Source organism: Nycticebus coucang, chromosome 4, assembly GCF_027406575.1.
Source record: "Nycticebus coucang isolate mNycCou1 chromosome 4, mNycCou1.pri, whole genome shotgun sequence".
Taxonomy (NCBI): Eukaryota; Metazoa; Chordata; class Mammalia; order Primates; family Lorisidae; genus Nycticebus; species Nycticebus coucang.
In genome coordinates this window covers 28,655,804-28,669,541 of record NC_069783.1, presented here as the reverse complement: position 1 = coordinate 28,669,541, position 13,738 = coordinate 28,655,804, and the positions used below count along the sequence as shown (strand labels likewise).

The 13,738-nt window shown below is 37.0% G+C and overlaps 1 protein-coding gene and 1 pseudogene across 8 annotated transcripts in view; both read right to left on the bottom strand.

The window, feature by feature from the left end:
- LOC128584281 (U1 small nuclear ribonucleoprotein C-like) overlaps positions 1 to 13,738 on the bottom strand; it is a 151,070-nt pseudogene that overhangs the window by 4,970 nt on the left and 132,362 nt on the right.
- LCLAT1 (lysocardiolipin acyltransferase 1) overlaps positions 1 to 13,738 on the bottom strand; it is a 217,116-nt gene that overhangs the window by 195,104 nt on the left and 8,274 nt on the right. For 5 of the 8 annotated variants that reach the window (XM_053589206.1, XM_053589202.1, XM_053589201.1 and 2 more), the window contains exon 2: positions 4,231 to 4,396. The exons of 2 other annotated variants lie outside the window; for them this stretch is intronic. The gene's annotated coding sequence lies outside the window, so the exon portion shown is untranslated. Of the gene's footprint in view, positions 1 to 4,226; positions 4,397 to 13,738 lie in introns of all 8 variants that reach the window. One more of the 8 variants, XM_053589203.1, reaches the window with a different exon arrangement.

Sequence of the window (13,738 nt, the reverse complement as noted above, 5' to 3'; positions counted from 1 at the left end):
ATAGAAAAAACTGGTAAAGCACTTTTAAAAGGCAATTTGGCATAGCTGGCAAATTTTAAAATGCATATACATTTTTACCCAATAATTTCATTCTAATCTTCTATCCTATGGAGGTATTCATAAAAGTGAGACAAATAATATATGTACAAAAATGCTCACTAAAGCACTATTTAAGTGAGAAAATTACAAATAGATAAATTTCCATCAACAGAGAAATGGCTAAATTATGATACTGCCATATAATGGAATACTATGCAACCAGTAAAAAAATGTACTGTCATCCCTTAGTATCCTGGGAGATTAGTTCCAGGACCACTAGAGGATACCAAAATTCACAAATGCATGAGTCCCTTATGTAAAATGACATATTTACACATAACCTATACATGTCCTCTCAAATACTGTAAATAAATCTCTAAGTTACTTATTATACATAACATTATGCAAATAGTTGTTATGCTGTATTGCTTAGGGAAGAATGACAAGAAAAAGTTCTGCACATGTTCAGCACAGAAGCAAATTTTTTCCAAATATTTTCCATTCTCGGCTGAGAATCCCACAGCTCAGTGGTTAGAGCACCACCCCCATGCACTGGGGCTGGCGGGTTCGAACCCGGCCCGGGACCTGCTAAAAAGTAAGAACAACAACAAAAAAATAGCCAGGCATTGTGATGGGCGCCTGTAGTCACAGCTACTTGGGAGGCTGAGGCAAGAGAATCACTTAAGCCCAAGAGTTTGAGGCTGCTGTGAGCTATGACGCTACGGCACTCTACCAAGGATGACATAATGAGACTCTGTCTCAAAAAACAAAACAAACAAACAAAAAAAAAAAACCCAACAAATATTTACTATTCTCAGTTGGTTCAATCTATAGAAGGCTAATCATACATCAATATAAGCTCTCATTTAGAAAACTAGCCATGATACAGACATGAAAAAAAGTAACTTATAAATTAGTAAGCAAATTACTCTGTTTTTATTTAAAGAAATAAAATAAAAATAACAAATCTACATGTATGGTATGTTTATATAATAGAAGACATATTTTCAAAAAAAAATCACATGACATGGGAAAATCCCAATATATTATTAAGTGAAAAAATAGGCTACAAAATAGTATAAGTAACTATGTAAACAAAAACAGTGCGATAAAAATAAAGGTTATCAATTATCTCATAGTAATGTGATTTTGATCTGTTTCTTTTCATATTTATTTTCTAAAATGTATGAATGTTACTTATATAACATCTGAATTGATTTTCAATACAAAAATCAATTAAAATTTCCTATTTCTTAATTTTTTAAAAAAGAGGCCCAGATGACCAACAAATAGTTACACTTTGAGGAGTCAGGACAGATTCTAACCCTATAGGATACCAAGAGACTGGGTATAATAATGAGAGTTTATATACAAAAAACTTTTTTAAAATATCTACTTCCGAAAACTTCTCCAACCTAGATAATGCTACTTCAGACTTTGAATATTCAGGCTACTTTAAATATGTTTATTACCAAATTCTACTACCAAAAATATTTTTTGAGTTTTACAGTTTAAAATTTCCTTTGGTCAGCTTTGGTAACATAGAAAGGTAATTCTTAATTGTAACCACATCTTATTTTTAAGTACAATTGATTTAACCAACATGGTCACCCACCCTTATCACCTAGATTGTCCCTAAAACAGCTTTAGGTTCATTCCAAACAGCACTAGCTTCAAAGAACAAAGATTTGGCACAAGTTCAATTAGCTAAAACAATATGCGGAAGTTTTCAAGACTTGTTTGGAGACAAGTAGACCCTGGCTTCAGAAAAGGTTCCCTCCAGATAAATTGTAGTATTCACTGCCATCAACATCACCTTTCAATGGACACCCAACAATTGCCTCCCTTTCTTTTTACTTACGGTATTCCTGAGTGGAAGTGTCCCCTTCCCAGTCACAATTCTCAAAATCCTAATACCTGTTCAAGGCCAGGTTCAAAATAAAACTGGTTCCATCAAGCTGTTCTTCCTTTGAACTCCAGAAGCATTTAATTACCTGTACTACTCCCTTGGTCAGCATGAGCTATTTTTATGACGTTCTTTTCATAAATTCTGACTTTCCAATTACATTTTACACGTTAACTAAAAGACACAGTTACCTCTCCAATGCAATTCACTAGTGATACAGATTGAGTGGGCTCTCCAAGAAACACAATAGGAGTTTGTGTTCTTTGTTCTATACAAAGACTGGAACAGCAGTATTAATCTGAGCCTTCTGGACTCTGGTGGGCCTTGAATGGCTGCCTAAAGAATATGGGTTTTATTCTGCAGTAATAGAGTAACTGAAAGTTCCTAAACACAAAAATGTAATAAAAGTTTAATTCAGAAAAAGGAGTTCTTAGTTCACAGCTGCCAAATTACAGGAAAAGGAAGAGAAAGGAAGGCTGTCAGCTCAACATAAAGGGTTAAGTAAAGGGCTTTAAAATCAGAAAAACTTAGTTCGTCACTTCCTTGCTCTGTAACTCTGGACAGTTTTGACTTCACTTTCCCTATGGATAAAACAAGAATGAGAAAAAGGGGCCTTAACCCCCTTAGTGAACATAACGGGAAATAATGCACGTAGCACACGCGCCATAATGCTGGACAAAGAGAAAGCATTCTGACACCAATTCAGCGTCCTTCAAGTCAATTCAGTTCTGACACTACCTGGAGTTAGCATCAGATCCTACAACTTATAAAGCAAGGTCCCCAACAAGACTGCCCTTACTTCAGAAGTCCCTGGGCTTTCTGCACTACTGTCTGACTTGGCTACAAATTCAAAGGTTCTGAAAGCCTCCCTTCAGACTCGGTAATTCTCTACAACAGCTCACAGAAATCACTAGAAGCACTAAACCTAACCACAGTTTGTTATAAAGAATACAACTCAGGTAAAGCCAAATGGAAAAGATATAGAGGGCAAGGTCTGAGGAAGAGGTAGAGGGACGCAAAGCTTCCTTGCTCTCTCCTCAAAAACTCCAGGTATCACTCTTGCAGCCCATCACCGTGTTCATCACCATTCAAAGCTTTATATGAGGTTTCACTAACCTAAGCATGATTAATTTACAAGCCCTGTGGCTGAGCTCACTATCAAGTTCCTCTTCCTTGCCCAGAGATGGGTAGAGCTAAAATCCCAACCCTCTCCTCTTACTCTATCAGACATGGACAACTTCTCCTTCAAAACTAAGAGTATACCAAAGTCACCTCATTATCATACATGCAGGTGTGATCAAAGGGATTCTTTTGCTATGAATAACGAAAGAATGAGTAATAGACGTATTACTCCTGAATAATACTTTTTGTTAGGAACAAAAGAATACTTCTATTACTCAGGAAACTACAGTCGTTTTTGAAGCTCATTGTCAGGAACCAAGGACAAAGACCAGATACTTTATTTTATCACGCACCCAATAAATAGAAGCGATTTTTTTATTTCCTTGCTTATTTTTTATTTTTTGATTCATATTTCCTTTCTTTTTTGTTGTTGAGACAGAGTCAAAAGAAAAAAATCAAAAGCATTATAAAAGAAGAAACAATAGAAAAACAGGTTTGGGGTGGATGGGGTTCAAAATCATCCATGAAGGTCCAAGTCTGGATAATCAAGTAGACAGTAATAGATATACTCTGAAAGGAAACTGAATATGGGATTCGGAATGAACTTAGGTCTAGCCAAATTAGGGCTAAAGGCAATAGGCAGAGATTTCATATGTGCACAGGGCAGATGTTCAGAGATGGGAGAGGACATGGCCAAAATAAGCTGTCCGAGTTATCCCACTCCCTCAAGTCCTCACTGCTCCAAAAGGAAGATGCCAGCAAATGGTGTCACATAACCTGCTACGTGATCTACCAGAGTCAAACAAAAGTAAGTTACTGAATGCACCAGAAAATGTAAGAACTCTACATGCCATTTAAGATTCTGGACTCTAAACAAAATGGTGCCTAATTTTTAATATAAAGATTGATAATGAATTAAAGAGCAAATGCCAAACAGAAATGCTCGGTTTTGTTGTTTGAAAGAAATATACCAACTACTTTCTATCAACAGGAAACTTATCTCTTAAAAAAAAAAAATGTTTATTAATGAAAAGGTTATAGAGCAAGCAAAGAACATTTCAATAACACAAACAGGAACAACTATATCAATTTTGAAAGCTTTGTGTTCAGATACATGAAGCAAGATAAAAACCTCAAACATGGAAACCATTACACAGACTTACCCAAAGCTTTTACAGTCTTGATTTCAGAAAATATATTCAGTAGCTAGACACTGCCTTGTTAACTGCCCATGGGTTCAGAAGCATCACAATTTGTTTTCCCCGCACATATCATATCTTCCATTTGTTGCCAGCTTCTCAGAAGAGAATCCCAACTATGTCTTTCAGCCTGTGAACGTGGCAAATGGAAGAAAAAAAGAGAAAGCAGAGTTTGGGAAGAGTACACAGGGCTAGTTACATGGTTCATGGTATAAAGAGGTTATAGTGGGCCCAGGGAACTGAAACACTCCAGTACTGACGGGACTGATTCACAGGCAACTCAGGAAGCCAGGGAAGGAACTGTGCTGGCTGCAGTGCTTAGAGTAGGAATAGCAGAAGAGTGAGGGGAGAACCCAGTATGTACGCCACCCCTCAGGCTCCGAGAAGAGATGAGACTGAAATGTTAACGCTGGCCGGGTCCTTGGAGGTTCTGGTTCTCCCTGATAGCAACAGCCAGAATATGAACAGCAAGGGGAAAATCTGACCCTGGATCCCAACCAAGAAGGAATGGGGTAAGGAGCAGTTTGTTTCCCCACAATCCGTAACATACAGGGTTCTCAAGTTTCAAAGATGGTAGAGGAACCTAAAGAAAGCAAGCAGGTATGACTACTCGCCTCGCTTCCTGGATCCTGATGCCAAATTATAAGGACCATTTTATTTTGAATAAAACAGTAAAACATATTTGCACTGGACAGATGGTTGCTCTTGTTTATAGCAGTAGTTAATTTCCTTACATCAAAATGCATGTTACTCAGTTATAAATGTAGGTATGTATTTATGTATAAACTCCTTATGGTTTACATAGCAGCAGACTTCCCCTTGAGGCTTATTTTCATTTCCTAATTTAACAGTAGCTGGGAATGTCCTCGACTTGAACCATCCCCCAATTTGCTCCAATTACACAACACACAGGAGGCCAAGGTCTTCCCTTGGACCAGTGCTAATCTCTGGGAGACTTAAATTCTCTCAGCCTCTGAAGATCCCCTCTTCTAACTCAACCATTTCAGCAATTCTTTTTTTTTTTTCCTCTCTTTTTTTTTATTGTTGGGGATTCATTGAGGGTACAACATTTCAGCAATTCTACTCCACTTTCACCCCGTCACCTGCCACCCCTCAAGTAACACATATGTAAATGCTGAAGAGGAGAGGAAGAAGTCAACTTAAATAACATAACCTTGAGACATCTTTCTACATTCTCCCTCTCCTTCAATCACCCCTACCTCCCAACTCACCCTTGAAACCCCCCAAAGTTATTCCTAGGTTAAACAAAATCTAGCCCTTTCTGATTCCCACTCCCTAAAAAGCATACAAATCTAGCAAGGTCCCTGTCAGCCACTCACATTAATTATTATATTTAAGGCAGTTTTAGCTTTCCATCTATCAAAATCTACCCTCCAAACTGTTTTAAAGCATAAAGATAATAACAATTCTCTTGCTTAGTTAAGCCACATTTCCAGCCCTAATGCTTCTTCCCAGTACATGTATAAAGCCAGGCAGAGCAAGGTCTTCTCAATTACTGCTTGCTGAATTGCATTATCAGGCTGCTGTTCTAACAAATGGCTCACCAGATCAAACGCTACATTTTCATTTCTCAATATAATACACCACATAAATAGAATCAAAAACAAAGACCATATGATTCTTTCAACTGATGCAGAAAAGGCTTTTTAACAATATCCAGCAACCTTTCATGATAAAAACACTCAAGAAAATAGGCTTAGAAGGAACATCCCTCAAGCTGACAGAGGCTATCTACACAAACCCACAGCCAACATCATATTGAATGGAGTAAAACTGAAAGCATTCCCACTCAAATCTGGAACCAGACAAGGATGCCCACTGTCTCCACTGCTATTTAACATAGTGTTGGAAGTTCTAGCCTTCGCAATCAGGCAAGAGAAGGAGATCAAAGGAATCCAAATGGAATCCAAAATCCTATGTATACAAGAGGAGGTCAAACTCTCCCTCTTCACAGATGACACGATCTTATACCTGGAAAACCCCAGGGACTCAACTACAAAGCTCTTAAAAGTGATCAAGGTGGCTCAGCGCCTGTAGCACAGTGGTTACAGCACCAGCCACATACACCAAGGCTGGCAGGTTTGAACCCAGCCCGGGCCAGCTAAACAATGATGACAACTGCAACAAAAAAAATAGCTGGGCGTTGTGACAGGTGCCTATAGTCACAGCTACTTGTGAAGCTGAGGCAAGATTGCTTAAGCCCAAGCATTTGAGGTTGCTGTGAGCTGTGATATAACCGCACTCTACCAAGGGAGACATAATGAGATTCTGTTAAAAAAAAAAAAAAGAAAAATCAGTGATCAAGGGATACAGCAGCATTTCAGGTTACAAAATCAATACATTTTCCTTTCTCAAAGCAGCAAGGTCACTGCATATTAAATTTAAAATGGCATCCCTTGCGAAAGCAACTACTGTCTATTACTTCAGTCCATTCTTTCCAGTCATTGCTAGTAAAACTTACAGAAAGGTGTAAATGGTGGCAGCAAGAGACCAGAGACAAGGCCACAGAGGAGATGTTCAGGCCAGGTTTGTTAAAAGGGGAAGGTCACATGCCTGGGCAGTGCAAAGGTGGTTTCTACCTCATTTTTTTAACAGATTAAGAAACAAAGTTTCAAGGAGGTAAAATTAGTTGTCCATAGCCTTCTAAGAAAAAAGTAAGCAAAGCAATATAAACCCTAGAGTTCTTATAATATGAGGTACTATGAGAAGTGTGTAACTTGTAACATTGTTTTTAATCCTCACAATAACCATGGAAAGAAAACAGCACTATAACAATTTTTACAGCAGTAAACAGGTCAAAAATTACAATTTCCTGGCCCAAATCACAATGAGAGTTAAGCAGTACAGCTGTAATTCAAGCAAGATTAAGCTAAATTCAGAATTCAAGCCATTAAAGGATAATTATTAATAAAATAAGAAGAAAATGCTGGGTCCCTCGTTCAAATACAAAATCAACATATGCCTATAACTTTAATTAATTCCTTAATTAATTAGGGAACAAATAAGATGTTCCAACTGGCTGAAAGTGAGAATCCAAAAAGTAGACACCTATATACACAATGGGGAATGCTGAAATGAATTTGCTTAATAGATACAAAACTGGCTTCTTCCACAAAAGAGGAAATCAACAGTACTTCCAACTAGCAAAATTCCTTTCCCTGTCTAGGGAGGAGAACAATTTGTTTTACTATTTGTTATTCACAACTTACTAAGTTGTAAAATAAATCAAATGCAATGAAAGCTGCAAACCCACAGAATTAGATAACCAGGAAAAGTGCCCTAAAGAGGACATAGTTTCCCACTAAAAATACCCAGTAAACTTTTTGGAACATTTCAGACTCAAAAATTTTCCTTGTGTAGATCTTAACCACCATGCCACTTCCCCCCCTACTTTTAAATAAGGATCCACAGTTTCAACATCTCTGACAACCATTAGAAAAAATTGAGTTACTACCCGCCATAAAACTAATCTTTCACAAATTTCTCTGCCATGTACTAAGGCAGAAATTTAGATTTATTATGAACTTATATCTAAATGAAGAAATAAATTAATTCACTGAATTGTCAACCTTCTTATGAGATCTAAAACTTAAGAAGCTTTGGTTTTACTGAACAATAATACATGGAAATACTTCCAAGTAACTAACCCAAAACTAACTTATTGGACAATTCATATACCTTAATGTCCATGCTGTTTTCTACCATAAAGAAGCAAACCCAGGGCGGCGCCTGTAGCTCAAAGGGGTAGAGCGCCGGTCCCATATGCCAAAGGTGGCAGGTTCAAACCCAGCCCCGGCCAAAAAAAAAGAAGCAAACCCAATCCCAATTCCATTTCCAGCAAAATCAAGCACATGTACTTATCCCTACTTCTACTTTTATACAACTAATAAACAAATGTAAGAAGACTCTGAAGGTGGAGATAAGAAGGTAGACCAGCTAGGCACCTAGGGACCCACAGAATGACACAGTAGTGAGTTCCCTGAGTTTTCTTTTTGCTTCATTCCACAGATAATGAATGGAAAAAGCCAAAGAAAAGAGCAGCATATTGAGACAGAAAACTCTTCGACAATAACCAGCACTCCAGGCAACACCACAGAAAAATCTCTGGCCTCCTTCCACCCACAACAGCAAAAGTCAAGTGGGAAGCCTACATTTCCACCCTCACCAAGCAGTAATATTGTGCCCCATCCTGACCCCCCGATGTTCCCCAGTCCCAGTGATCTCAGAGAAGGCCAGACTTTCTTCCCTGCCAGGTGGTAATAAGACCCTCTACCCCTGTCAGACATTGCATGAGGAGATCACCTGGAGAGCCCAATTCCTACTCCCACCTGGCAGTAATAAGACACCGATCCGGTTGTTATTAGAGGAGGCCCAGCTGGGAGTCAGGACTCTCACAGCCTCCCAGGCGTAAGAAAGCTTCCCCTAAAACCCACTAGTGGTATCAGCAGAGGCCTAGAGAGGAGCTGAAACGCTCCCAGCCCTGTCCAGCTATAAATGTTTAAAGAATTAACACCAATTCTACACAATCTCTTCCAGAAAACAAAAGAGAAGGGAGCACTTCCCAATTCAATTTATGAAATTAGTACTACTCTGATGCAAACAAACAGAAAAGACAGTATAAAAGAAGAAAACTATAGATCAATACTTGAATACACACACACAAATCCTTAACAAAGTATTAGCAAAACAATTCAACAGTATATAAAAAGTTGAATTTAATCCAAGAAGGCAAGGCTGGTCTAATATTTAAGAAATCAGTCAATGAAATACACACTATTAATAAGCTCAGAAAAGAAATCCTTATGATCATACCTATCAATACAGAAAAATCGCCTGATAAAATTCATTACATATTTATAAGAAAAAGTCTCAGAAAAAAAAAAAACAGAAATAAAGGGGAACTTCCTCAACTAAGTATCTATAAAAAACCTACAGCAAATATTGCACTCAAAAATAAAAAACCATATGCATAATGTATTCATCCCATTATTGGGGACAAGTCAAGCATGTCCATTTGCCCATTCTTACCATGCCTTTATTTATTTATTTTTTATTTTATTTTGAGACAGAGTCTCACTCTGTTGCCCAGGCTAGTGCTGTGGCGTCAGCCTAGCTCACAGCAACCTCAAACACCTAGGTTCAAGTGATCCTCCTGCCTCACCCTCCTGAGTAGCCCAGGCCAACACACTCAGTTATTTTTTCTATTTTTAGTAGAGGTGGGGTCTCCCCTTGCTCAGGCTACTCTCAAACTTCTGATCGCAAGAGATCCTCCAGCCTTATACTCCCAGAGTGGTAGGATTACAGGCATGAGCCACCATGTCTGGCCTGCTCTAAGGATTCTTATTCAACATAGTAATGGAATTTCTAGCTATTGCAAGAAGATAAGAAAGTAAATGTCATTCAGAAAAGAAGTAAAAGTGCACCTATCTGCATATGACATGATGGTTTACATAGAAAAATCCCAAAAATCTACCCCCCATAACCTCTTAGAAGTAGTAAGTTCAACAAGGTTAATTTTTTTTTTTAATTGACTGTATTTAAAATGAAAAGACAATCTACAGAACGGGAGAAAAGTTTTGCAAATTATCCATAAGAAGGAACCTGGCATATATAAGAATTCCAACAACTCAATAATAAAAAGGCAAATAACTGAATTTAAAAATGGGCAAGGGAACTGAAGACATTTCTCCAAAGAAAACATAAAAACATTAAAAACAATTAATTACTATTATTACATGCTGCCATACGGATGAATCTTACAAATATTATACTAAGTGAAAAAAGCCAGTCACAAAAGACCATGTATTGTATGATTTCACTTATTTACCTATGAAATGTCCAGTATAGAGAAATCTAGCAAAAAAGTAGATTAGTGATTGCCTAGTGCAAAGAAGAGCAGGGTGCAGAGGAGAATGAGATGTCGTTGCTAATGGACATGGAGTTTTCCCTCCTGGGGTGATGAAAATATTCTAAAATTAATTATACTGTTGGTTATACAATTCAATGAACACATTAAAAATCATTAACTATCAGATCCCTAGCTGACTTCTTCGGAGAAACTGACAAACTCATTACAAAATTCATATGAACTTACAAGAGACTCGGAATAGACAAAACAATCTTGAAAAAAAAAAAAAGAACAAAATAGGACACACACTTCCTGTTTTCAAAACTTACTACAAAGCAATGGTAATCAAGACAATGTGGTACTGGCATAAGGATAGACATATAAATCAATGTAACAGAACTTAGAGTTCAGAAATAAATCCATGTGTCTGTCTATGCAACCACCATATGGCCCAGCAATTACAACACTGGTTGTTTACTCCAGTGCAGTGAAAACTTACATTCACACAAAAACCTATACTCGAATGTTTACAATAGCTTTATTCTTGATAGCCAAAAACAAGAAATAACCCAGTCAACCTTCAACGGACATATCTGTAACGATACTACAGAATATTAAAATAGAAAAAAGAAAATTAATGATGCATGCAATAACTTCAAAGAATCTCCAGGGAATTATGCTAAGTGAAAAAAAGCCAATCCCCAAGGGTTACATGCTGTATAATTTCATTTACATAACATTCTTCTAATAGCAGAATTATAGAAATAGAGAACAGATTAGTAGTTGTTAGAAATCACAGAAAAGAATGGGTGTGGGGCTAGCAAAAGGCAAGATAAGGAATCCTGACAACAAAACTTCTCTGTATCTCGGCTGTTTCAATGTCAATATCCTGGCTGTAATGTTGTACTACAGTTTTGCAAGATGTTACCATTGGGGAAAAAGCACAGGAGGTAAAAAGCACAGGAGAGCTCTAATTATTTCTTGTAACTGCATGGATTCTATAATTATCTCAAAATAAAAAAGCCCAAGAAAAGAACAAAAGAATATCTCCAAACACTGCAATATAATAAATCTACTTTAATACAGATTATTACTTTCTAAAAGGAGGTAAGTAGTAGGGAAACATATATACTTGAGAAGAAAAGAGGAGAGACTGATTCTAACTTTGTGAACTTTAGATATTTGTTCACCTATAAAACACAGATTAACAAATAATACTGGTAGATGGAATAAATTCTCAAAATATATACCAATGTCCTAATCCCTAGAAGCTGTAATGTTATCTTATGTGGCCAAGAAAATAAAAAGATTTTGTAGACGTGATAAATTAAGTATTTCGAGATGGGAGGATTATTTTGGATTATCAGGGTGGGTCCTAAATACAAGCACATACCATACCCTTATGGTAAGGATAAGGATAAGAGGGAAATTTGACTGCCTTTAAGGATGACTCACTTAAATCTCCCATTCTTATAGACGAAATCAACCTAAACCACTATAGTAAGCTAAATTCAGCATGGATATTCAGAAGACAGAAGACGACAGGGTAATGTGGCCATAGAAGCAGAGGCTGGAGTGATACAGCTGTAAGAGAAAGCCAGAAGCTGCAAGAGGCCAAGGAGAGGATTCTTCCCCGGGGCCTCTGGAGGTAGCATGGCCCTCCAACACTTTGATGTTGGCAGACTAATACTAATTTTGAAATTCTGAGAAAATATATTTCTAGGCCAGGAGCGATGGCTCACGCCTGTATCCTAGCACTCTGGGAGGCTGGGGCAGGTGGATCATCTGAACTCAGGAGTTGGAGATGAGCCAGAGCAAAGAGTGAGACCCTGTCTCTACCAAAAAATTGAAAAATTAGTAAGTGTTGTGGCAGCTGCCTGTAGTGCCTGCTACTCAGGAGGCCGAGGCAAGAGAATCTCTTGAGCCCAGGAGTTTGAGATTGTGGTAAGCTATGACATCACGGTACTCTATCTAGCCTGGGGCAACAGAGTGAGCTGACAGATGATAGAGAGAGAGAGAGAGAGAGATGATTGATAGACAGATAGATAGATAAGACAATGTTTTAAGCCACCACACTTATGGTAATTTGTTACAGTAGCCATAGGAAACATAAATACCTCCCCATCTCCTAGAAATGTTGTAAAGAGCTATAATAAATACACACAGAAAATGCCTTTGAGAAATCTGAAGTACAACAGCAAAAGAGAAAATCAGATACAATTTTAGAGTTCTTAATTCAAGATGAGAATATCATAACCCAAATTTTTGAGAGATAAAGAAATTCTAGATAAAGAGAGAAATAAATACAGCTTTGGGAACAATTATATCCAACACAGATTCAGTTCCCTGAAGATTAGCGTACTCAATGAACAAGAACTGTTTATCATAGTAGCTCTAACAGAAAAAATTCAATCTTGATTAACTCTCACTTTGAATATATTTCTTCTCTGAGACAAAGAGAAGCTACACTGTGCTGGTTTCATTACTACCATAAATAAACTCAGCAAATTAATGACACCATGGCACTCCCTGGAGTACTCTAGATTATTTCAATACTGCTTCTTCCCATTCTTAGAGAACAGAGCAAACATAATTCTTTAATGTAATCCAGTGGTCTTAATAAACAACCACACTCAAAATACAACCAAAATTTAAATCTGCAGTCACATTAACACAGATGTTAATCCAGTAATTCACAAACTCTCCAGTTTGAGTAATACATCATAAAATATTGTGACATGTATGTTTATAGCAAAAACAATAAACATGGTAATATATATTTACTGAATTTCACAATGATATATAATGGAACATGCAAGAATATTAAAAGTGTGCTAAACAATCATTATAACACGTAAAGGGGGGAAAGGACAAAAAGGATGTCTCACTTAAATCTCCCATCTTATAGATGAAATCAACCTAAACCACTATAGTAAGCTAAATTCAGCATGGATATTCAGAAACATTGAAGACAATCGAGGCATACTACTATTCAAATAACCAATCCCTTATCCTTAAAACCACACACGTACAGTATATTTAAAATTTATACTACATTAAAATAGGTATTATAGAATAGCTTTTAAGAGTACAGACTCTGAAACTAGACTGCCTTGGTTCAAACAAATGTCCTTTAACCACTTTCGGCCTCGGTTTCCACATTAGTAAAATGTGGATATTAAAAGCAAAAGCAAAAGAGAAAAAAAGTCACCATACATAGAGAAAATGAGAAATTACAGCTATATGGGCCTATATTTACAAAATATTCTTTACAAAATTTTACAAAGAAGTAGGGAACGTGTAGATAATATTTTATAAATATTTGTAAATAAAAGTATATGTAGCTACAATTTCTCATTTTTCCTATGTACAGCGACTTTAGGGGTGACTTTTGGGGCATCCTATAGTAGCTGTATTACTTCAAAGTGGAAATTATAAGAATTAAAAGAGTTAAAATCTTAAATAGCAATAAGAACAGAACTCAGTATTAGTTAAGCACTCTATAAATGCTTAGCTATTTTTATTATTATGTGTTAAAAGAGAGGATCACCATTACTACCCATAAATTTTACTCTTCACAGCTACCATGCTTACCTTTTACCA